The sequence below is a fragment of the Salmo salar genome, chromosome ssa12 (assembly GCF_905237065.1).
Source record: "Salmo salar chromosome ssa12, Ssal_v3.1, whole genome shotgun sequence".
Classification (NCBI taxonomy): domain Eukaryota; kingdom Metazoa; phylum Chordata; class Actinopteri; order Salmoniformes; family Salmonidae; genus Salmo; species Salmo salar.
Genome location: NC_059453.1, coordinates 21,803,302 through 21,814,142, shown reverse-complemented (window position 1 = coordinate 21,814,142; position 10,841 = coordinate 21,803,302).

Here is a 10,841-nt window from a genome sequence, read left to right as displayed (position 1 = left end):
TAACCATGGTTATCTTAACGCTTTGAATGAAATCCCATTAAGAACAACCTGAGACACACTAAGGTCTAACCATGGTTATCTTAACGCTTTGAATGAAATCCCATTAAGAACAACCTGAGACACACTAAGGTCTAAAGGCTAAAGACGGCCACCTCTATTGTCCTTCAGATAAAAACCAGCTCTGTGGTCGTTTCACCCCTTACAGCAGATTACTAATCTCTTTCTCTTTATCACCCCAACATGTCCTCCCAGTGTTAACACACATCCATCTGCTAAGCATCACTTGGTCTGCAGCTAACATACAAACGTGGCTCTAGTCCAGTTTGACCTCACAGATGTCATTTCAAGACGGCCGATATGGAGCACTTGGTCCAGCAGTAAAGTCTACAAAGTGGGGATAACTGTTAAAATGGCCACCCTATCACACATCTGGTATCTCGCTCACGGTCGTAGCACTTTGTCCCGTTTCTCATCATAACCAGAAACCTCTGGAGGTGGTCAGTAGAGAGAAGGTCGAGGGCATCTCAGTAAAACAGGTAAAGAGTCAAAAGGCCTGCTGTCTGGGTAGAGTGGAGACTTCTAGTTGTTATTCTCTTTTTCTCTATTATTTGTTTTGTTGCCTCTCCTCTCTCATCTATCAATCACATACACACAGCTCTGTTGTTCACTGCGGAGTGTCTCTCTCTTCCCTGACAGCTCTTCTCGGTCTTATCACCAGGCCCATCTTAGAGCCCTCTCAGATCTGTGTTTGATCGCTGACTGACCCCCATGCCCATAATCCCTCTGTGTGACGGTAAACTTGTCACTCTGACACACACAGAAAAAAACACACAAACTCGCATGCACAGACACACACAGACACACAAACGCACGCACACACACACACACACACACACACACACACACACACACACACACACACACACACACACACACACACACACACACACACACACACACACACACACACACACCACCCTCAGAACCCCCCCAATGCTGGGTGAGTGATAGGCCCTAACTTTCCAATGAATGGAGGAGATGGTGGAAAAAGACTTGAAGACTAAAAACGACTCTCTTCTTTAGACCCCCATGGCTGTAAACCTGATGAGTAGATTAGAGTTATGGGTCCACTTAGCTGGAGCGCAGGGTCAATATCTGTTAGACACACTCCCAGAGAAAGTGTTTGTGGGGCTTTACAGCTATCCATCAATGTATTAGCCATGTCCCTGATTACATGATTTACTTTCAGTTATTTCCTTGGCGTTTTAACCAGACGTTTTTGATGGGTTTGAACCCTCTAAGTAAGTTTCATTGATTTCCAAGTCATTAACAAATTAGATTTTAATTTCGACTCCCGGCTGATGTTTACGTAAGATGTTCAGAAAAGAAACACAACAGCACAGTTCCAGAAGTCCCATTTCCTGGACTAAACATTTTTCAAGTGAGATGTTGGCTTCCCTCACAGATGCTCTGAGCATCTAGATGTTTGGCTGCTACAGCTGAAACTACTACTCTGAAATAAATCAAAACTCCTCCAATCCAACACTACTAATCACACACAGAGGAATGGAGAGATCATAGATGAGAGGAATGGAGAGATCATAGAGAGCTGTATGTTCAACAGCCACTAAACAAACAGTGATGTGGGAGGATACATGTCAAGCCCATAGAGAACACAGTCCTGTGTTATAGTGTGTGTTGTGATGTTCCACTGACACCACTCACATCTTCATCTAATTAAAGCAATACACACACACACACACACACACACACACACACACACACACACACACACACACACACACACACACACAAAACATCCCTCAGCACTCCATCATTGATTTCAACTGTTTCCTGAGGAATATGACAATAAAATGAAATGGATAGTCCCAATGGGAAGACCCATTCATATTTATACAGCAGTTAACAGGGCAGCACAGACATGTCCCTAAGTGTTTAAACAAGCGAAGCAACAATCTATCCACTGAATCTCTATCGCTAAAAGCCTTGAATGGTGTGTCGTCTGTTGTTGTGAGGTTTGGGAGAGTTAAAGTGTTTTAGTGACATGACATCTTAATACAATCTGTTCATATACACCCCAAGGAAGAATCTCACACCTTTTTTTACATTATCTGCAAGCACTTAGATATGGTCATTTTCACGTTTTCATAAATTCATAGAATGTTTGGGAATGAGGTATATACTAAGGCATTTGTGAAATCTCTATTGCAGTATAGAGTTGGAAAGAGGCCGTGCGTTTTGACAATTAAAAGACACTGCAGTAAATATGATAATAGTTGTTCAAGTTCAGCATATCTAGCAAGCTGAAGCGATTCACATTTCTTGCTAGCTGACACCGACATGACACCTGCATCTCTAGCTGTAGCCACCGAAAAACGATATGAGGGGGAAAAGTCAGTCACTCACCCACTCATCCAATGACATGACATCCTCCTAGCAGCTAGCTAGCTAACGTACACACTCCTGTCATTTTATAAAGTAAATGACTCAACTGTTGACTCATATCACTCGCCTCTGTGTCCGATTTGGCCCGCGGGCCTTGTGCGCGAGCTTATTGCCCTTGTTAGTTTGATTGTATCGACATTCCCAACCTTAGTTACAGTCGTCCGTTTTTGTTCAAAATATTGAGTCATTGAAACTAAAACAGTGCGTCCCGTGTGTATCTGTATCTACGCCGTGTGTATCTGTATCTACGCCGTGTGTATCTGTATCTACGCCGTGTGTATCTGTATCTACGCCGTGTATCTGTATCTACGCCGTATGTATCTGTATCTACGCCGTGTGTATCTGTATCTACGCCGTGTGTATCTGTATCTACGCCGTGTGTATCTGTATCTACGCCGTGTGTATCTGTATCTACGCCGTGTGTATCTGTATCTACGCCGTGTGTATCTGTATCTACGCCGTGTGTATCTGTATCTACGCCGTGTGTATCTGTATCTACGCCGTGTATCTTATCACGCCTGTGTATCTGTATCTACGCCGTATGTATCTGTATCTACGCCGTGTGTATCTGTATCTACGCCGTGTGTATCTGTATCTACGCCGTGTGTATCTGTATCTACGTACTGGTATCTCTAGATAATGTTATATCTGACCTACAGAACCATTACTGTTGCACTGTCACCATGTTCAAAGAAAAAACTAGTTGAAGTAATGTAACTTTATGGATTATGGATGGTTTATGGTGGGTTCCACAGGACTTTTGCCTGTAGGTTTTTCCTAAGTTTTTTCCATCCTTCACCCCTCAGTCTCCCAGTATGGCCTGGCTCGACAAATACACCCTCCTCTAGCCTCTAGTCTCGCTGTGAGTAATGGGCTGTCTGTGCCCTTCAAGACAGATATGAAAGATGGACTCTCACACACACACGCATGTGCACACACAGGCATGCGTGCAAACACACGCACACACACACACACACACACACACACACACACACACACACACACACACACACACACACACACACACACACACACACACACACACACACACACACACACACACACACACAAACACACAGGTGTGCTCTGTGTATCTGGACCAGAGCAAGGTCTCCTCCTCCCACCCTTTGCCTGATGAATAGAGACGTGAGGAAGCATGTTGATTTAGCTGTACATCATTACCGTGTCGTTTAAAATCGTTGCCGGAGATGTAAACCGGTGTCAAATCAAATCAAATGTTATTGGTCACATACACATGGTTAGCAGATGTTATTGCGAGTGTAGCGAAATGCTTTTGCTTCTAGTTCTGACAGTGCAGCAATATCTAACAAGTAATCTAACAATTTCACATCAACTACCTAATACACACAAACCTAAGTAAAGGAATGGGATAAGAATATGTGCTGTACATATAAATATGTGGATGAGCAATGACGGAGCGGCATAGGCAAGATGCAACGGATGGAATAAAATACAGTATATACATATGAGATGAGTAATGCAAGATATGTAAACATTATTCAAGTGGCATTATTAAAGTGACTAATGATCCGTTTACTAAAGTGGCCAATGATTTCAAGTCTATATGAAGGCAGCATTTTTATGGATCACTTCAAAACCCGGTTTCGCTGTTTTGGCTAAAACTGTGATAAACCTGTATTGGTGACCCAAGGATTCGGTTTTATGGATCGAGTCTAGATAGCTGAGCTGTTTGGACTAAAACTGTCATTGTACCAATGACCCAAGCAATCGGTTTTATGGATGAACCCAGTCTAGGGTTAGTTGTTTTGGTCTAAAACTGTCACCTCCAATGTGTGGGAACATGAAGGCAGGTATTAAAACAGGGTTGTGTGTTTGGTTTTGAAGGCCCTTCCGAGAGGAAGGAGTCATACGTCATTAAGTTTGACCGCTAAAAGTTTGACCACATAAAATGGACACTTAAATAATGCATAAAACACCATGTTGTATGTTAGCGTGGGCGGTGGGAAGATGGTGAAAAGGAGCCCTGTTTGAGAGAGAAAGAGACCCTCACAACTCTTCTGTTGAGTGACACTTTAACAAGAAACTCTAAAAACAACATATAAAGGCTCTAACATGAAATCATCCCAACACATACAACTCTAAACCATCGAAAGCAGGGCATTAGCATTTGGATTTCCACAAAGTATACCGCTGTGACGTACCACAAGCAGGCATGATGGACACGAGGTCGTGGACACTGTCAAAACCCACCAGACCCCGGCTCGTAAACTCGGATAGTGGAGGACACACACACACACATTATAGTGCTGGGGCTAAAGGAGGGAGATGGAAAATAGAGAAATCTTTGGCTGTGTGAGTTTAGAATCTTTAGTGGCAGGAAGAGTGGCAGTGTTGTCCGGGGGCTACCGAACCTCAGCACCATTTTACTGCTGGCCTGTAAACCCCTCATTATCTCTGAGCTCGGTGGGGTACACATAAAACTTCATTTAAACAGGAGAGAGCCTGGGCTGGGCGGTATGGGTGCTGGTGCCCTCCCTTCTGACTCATAGTAAAATGACACCCTTGATTTCGACAGGTTTACAACTCCCCCCTTAAAAACAGACAGCCTTTTAGCTTCCTCAGAGGAGAGGAGAGAGGATTCCTGTTCCCTGATTATCCAAACAGGAATTCCAGGTCTTAGTGAATCGGAACAAGTAAGATCAACGCTTCCTTGCTTCCCTGCCTCAACCCAATGCCTGGAGAAGAGGGGGAGGGGGACAAAGGTGGGAGAGAAAGAAAGAGAGAGGGGGGGTAGAGAGAGGGAAGGAGTAAGTAGGGAGAGAGGGGGGGGGTGAGAGAGAGACTGAGGGGCTCCATCCCATGTGTGTACCTGACACACATCGTTGCACAGCATTCTGGGCCTGTCACTCGTCCTGCTTGCCCCGCTGACTGCAGTCAAGAATCCTGCCAATTAGCTGGAGCAGGACTTTCCCATAAAGCCTGTTTATTTGTGTAAACAGATCTGGCTCCCGCGCCAGCCTAACGGCTGAGGATGTTGTTTCTATCGTAATATGAGGAGATTAATCTTTCAAATCTTAGAAAATTAATAGTTAAGCGTCAACAGCCTGCAGTCATAAAATGCAAATATACCTTGATTCATTCCATCATTTTCTTTATTGGGTCAAATCCTCCATATTTCAGCACCTTCTCATGGGAAAATGAACTAGTTTAACCCCAAATGTGTTTATGTTCCCTGGTCAGCACCACTAGACACCTTTCATCACTTCTCTGTTGTCTCTATGTTCTTTTCCTTTTCCTTTTTAGAGACGGCATCTACTCCTACCACAGAACGCTATGCTACATTATGTGGGGCCAGTCAGATGGGAAACATAGGGACCTTTTTAATGTAATGTTGGAACATTAAGGAGTCTTAATGGAGGTGATATCAAGATGATCCAGACGTGATATTATGCAGCACCAGGAGTAGTTTAAAACCGCATGCAGCTCACAGTCACTTAGTGGACTTATCCACACACTCCTCATTTATCAATCTTTCATTCAGGCCCCAACAACGCCAAGAGAATTCCGTCAGCACTAAAGGACTACCACTCCAATTGTCATGGTAATGATTCTAACCATTCTAAATCATTCATCTTGTAGAAGATATTCCAATTAAGAGAATGGTTCACATGCACTTGATACCGAACACTGTGCAACATTGGAACATGTTTATTGTTTTAATTCAGAGATGCACTGTACTTTACCATGTTGTCCTGTTCCGGTTCTCTCTACAGACGTTTATTCCATTCCATTCCAGTTTATTCCATTACATCCCTCTGGGCGCAGGTATAGGGCACCCCACGGCAAGAAAAACAGAACTAGACAATCATTTGTGCCAGGTGTGATATCCCTCCTAAAAAGCTTGTGCTAATGTTCCTATCGAACCAGTAAGGCCAGCAGGCTAGTCTCTTTTTATTGGCATGTAACTGTTCTGAAAGTTGTACTGTCAATTTGTTTTGTATTTAAACACCACTTTAAACCTGTACATGACACTGCAACAACATTTCACCATGGGGACAATAAAGTCAGTAAAGTACAGTGTCAATGCTAGGGATCAGAAGTCCCTTATGAACAGTGAAGTCCAGACATTATGGAGTAACAGCACCATTATAACAGTGAAGACATTATGGAGTAACAGTACCATTATAACAGTGAAGTCCAGACATTATGGAGTAACAGCACCGTTATAACAGTGAAGTCCAGACATTATGGAGTAACAGTACCGTTATAACAGTGAAGACATTATGGAGTAACAGTACCGTTATAACAGTGAAGACATTATGGAGTAACAGTACCGTTATAACAGTGAAGTCCAGACATTATGGAGTAACAGTACCGTTATAACAGTGAAGACATTATGGAGTAACAGCACCGTTATAACAGTGAAGTCCAGACATTATGGAGTAACAGCACCATTATAACAGTGAAGACATTATGGAGTAACAGCACCGTTATAACAGTGAAGTCCAGACATTATGGAGTAACAGCACCATTATAACAGTGAAGTCCAGACATTATGGAGTAACAGTACCATTATAACAGTGAAGACATTATGGAGTAACAGCACCATTATAACAGTGAAGACATTATGGAGTAACAGTACCGTTATAACAGTGAAGTCCAGACATTATGGAGTAACAGTACCGTTATAACAGTGAAGTCCAGACATTATGGAGTAACAGTACCGTTATAACAGTGAAGTCCAGACATTATGGAGTAACAGCACCGTTATAACAGTGAAGTCCAGACATTATGGAGTAACAGTACCGTTATAACAGTGAAGTCCAGACATTATGGAGTAACAGTACCGTTATAACAGTGAAGTCCAGACATTATGGAGTAACAGCACCATTATAACAGTGAAGACATTATGGAGTAACAGCACCATTATAACAGTGAAGTCCAGACATTATGGAGTAACAGCACCATTATAACAGTGAAGTCCAGACATTATGGAGTAACAGCACCATTATAACAGTGAAGTCCAGACATTATGGAGTAACAGTACCGTTATAACAGTGAAGTCCAGACATTATGGAGTAACAGTACCGTTATAACAGTGAAGTCCAGACATTATGGAGTAACAGCACCGTTATAACAGTGAAGTCCAGACATTATGGAGTAACAGCACCATTATAACAGTGAAGTCCAGACATTATGGAGTAACAGCACCGTTATAACAGTGAAGTCCAGACATTATGGAGTAACAGCACCGTTATAACAGTGAAGTCCAGACATTATGGAGTAACAGCACCGTTATAACAGTGAAGTCCAGACATTATGGAGTAACAGCACCGTTATAACTGTGAAGTCCAGACATTATGGAGTAACAGTAGTATTATAACAGTGAAGTCCAGACATTATGGAGTAACAGCACCATTATAACAGTGAAGTCCAGACATTATGGAGTAACAGCACCGTTATAACAGTGAAGGCAATTATGGAGTAACAGTACCGTTATAACAGTGAAGTCCAGACATTATGGAGTAACAGCACCATTATAACAGTGAAGACATTATGGAGTAACAGCACCATTATAACAGTGAAGTCCAGACATTATGGAGTAACAGCCCCATTATAACAGTGAAGACATCATGGAGTAACAGCACCATTATAACAGTGAAGTCCAGACATTATGGAGTAACAGCCCCATTATAACAGTGAAGACATTATGGAGTAACAGCACCATTGTAACAGTGAAGTCCAGACATTATGGAGTAACAGCACCATTATAACAGTGAAGTCCAGACATTATGGAGTAACAGCACCGTTATAACAGTGAAGACATTATGGAGTAACAGTACCGTTATAACAGTGAAGACATTATGGAGTAACAGCACCATTATAACAGTGAAGACATTATGGAGTAACAGCACCGTTATAACAGTGAAGACATTATGGAGTAACAGTACCATTATAACAGTGAAGACATTATGGAGTAACAGCACCATTATAACAGTGAAGTCCAGACATTATGGAGTAACAGCACCATTATAACAGTGAAGTCCAGACATTATGGAGTAACAGCACCATTATAACAGTGAAGACATTATGGAGTAACAGCACCATTATAACAGTGAAGTCCAGACATTATGGAGTAACAGCACCATTATAACAGTGAAGACATTATGGAGTAACAGTACCATTATAACAGTGAAGACATTATGGAGTAACAGCACCATTATAACAGTGAAGTCCAGACATTATGGAGTAACAGCACCATTATAACAGTGAAGACATTATGGAGTAACAGCACCATTATAACAGTGAAGTCCAGACATTATGGAGTAACAGCACCATTATAACAGTGAAGTCCAGACATTATGGAGTAACAGCACCATTATAACACTGAAGTCCAGACATTATGGAGTAACAGCACCATTATAACAGTGAAGTCCAGACATTATGGAGTAACAGTACCGTTATAACAGTGAAGACATTATGGAGTAACAGCACCGTTATAACAGTGAAGTCCAGACATTATGGAGTAACAGTACCGTTATAACAGTGAAGTCCAGACATTATGGGGAACAGCACCATTATAACAGTGAAGTCCAGACATTATGGAGTAACAGTACTGTTATAACAGTGAAGACATTATGGAGTAACAGCACCATTATAACAGTGAAGTCCAGACATTATGGAGTAACAGCACCATTATAACAGTGAAGTCCAGACATTATGGAGTAACAGCACCATTATAACAGTGAAGTCCAGACATGGAGTAACAGTACCATTATAACAGTGAAGTCCAGACATTATGGAGTAACAGCACCATTATAACAGTGAAGTCCAGACATTATGGAGTAACAGCACCATTATAACAGTGAAGTCCAGACATTATGGAGTAACAGCACCGTTATAACAGTGAAGACATTATGGAGTAACAGTACCGTTATAACAGTGAAGTCCAGACATTATGGAGTAACAGTACCGTTATAACAGTGAAGACATTATGGAGTAACAGTACCGTTATAACAGTGAAGACATTATGGAGTAACAGCACCATTATAACAGTGAAGACATTATGGAGTAACAGCACCATTATAACAGTGAAGACATTATGGAGTAACAGCACCATTATAACAGTGAAGACATTATGGAGTAACAGCACCATTATAACAGTGAAGTCCAGACATTATGGAGTAACAGTACCGTTATAACAGTGAAGACATTATGGAGTAACAGCACCGTTATAACAGTGAAGTCCAGACATTATGGAGTAACAGTACCGTTATAACAGTGAAGTCCAGACATTATGGAGAACAGTACCATTATAACAGTGAAGTCCAGACATTATGGAGTAACAGTACCGTTATAACAGTGAAGTCCAGACATTATGGAGTAACAGTACTGTTATAACAGTGAAGACATTATGGAGTAACAGCACCATTATAACAGTGAAGTCCAGACATTATGGAGTAACAGCACCATTATAACAGTGAAGTCCAGACATTATGGAGTAACAGCACCGTTATAACAGTGAAGTCCAGACATTATGGAGTAACAGCACCGTTATAACAGTGAAGTCCAGACATTATAGAGTAACAGCACCATTATAACAGTGAAGTCCAGACATTATGGAGTAACAGCACCGTTATAACAGTGAAGTCCAGACATTATGGAGTAACAGCACCATTATAACAGTGAAGTCCAGACATTATGGAGTAACAGCACCATTATAACAGTGAAGTCCAGACATTATGGAGTAACAGTACCGTTATAGAAATAACAATACAGTCTCAATGACAGTGTTTCCACACCCTTCTTTCCAGACCTTTTAGGAAAGCCAGGGTTCACTCTATGGTAGAGGTGATGAGTGATGCGTGTTTACAAGGGCAAGTGTGTCTGTGTGTGTGTTTATCTGAGTCTGTGTGTGTGTATCTGCGTCCGTGTGTGTGTGTGTGTGTGTGTGGCGAATAGCCATTTCAGCAGTCTGGCTATTTTATCACCTCCCATGCAGTGCTGATGGTAAATCCATCAGAGTCTCTCAGTAGAGACTACAGCCTGCAGGCTGTTTATTGTCTTAGAAAAACCACATGAGCAAGTAAGCAGCCAGTGGCATCCGTCCACCAAATGGACATCTAGCATGGAACCATATCTTCCTGACAGATTCCAGATGATCTGATGAGATGTTGGGTATTTGGTCCAGATGAGAGCTGTGGCACTTTTCATCGGGCAGACATCTTTATCAGATTTCTTCATCATGTAACCTTTCAAGGTAATACCGCTTCACTTGTTTTTCAGGAACAATCCTGTGTAATCCTAATACCAGACGAGTGAATATTTTAACAGTAACCGTCAGTGTTGTGACATACAGATGAGATGGGAGGCAGAGATAGATGAGGCAATAG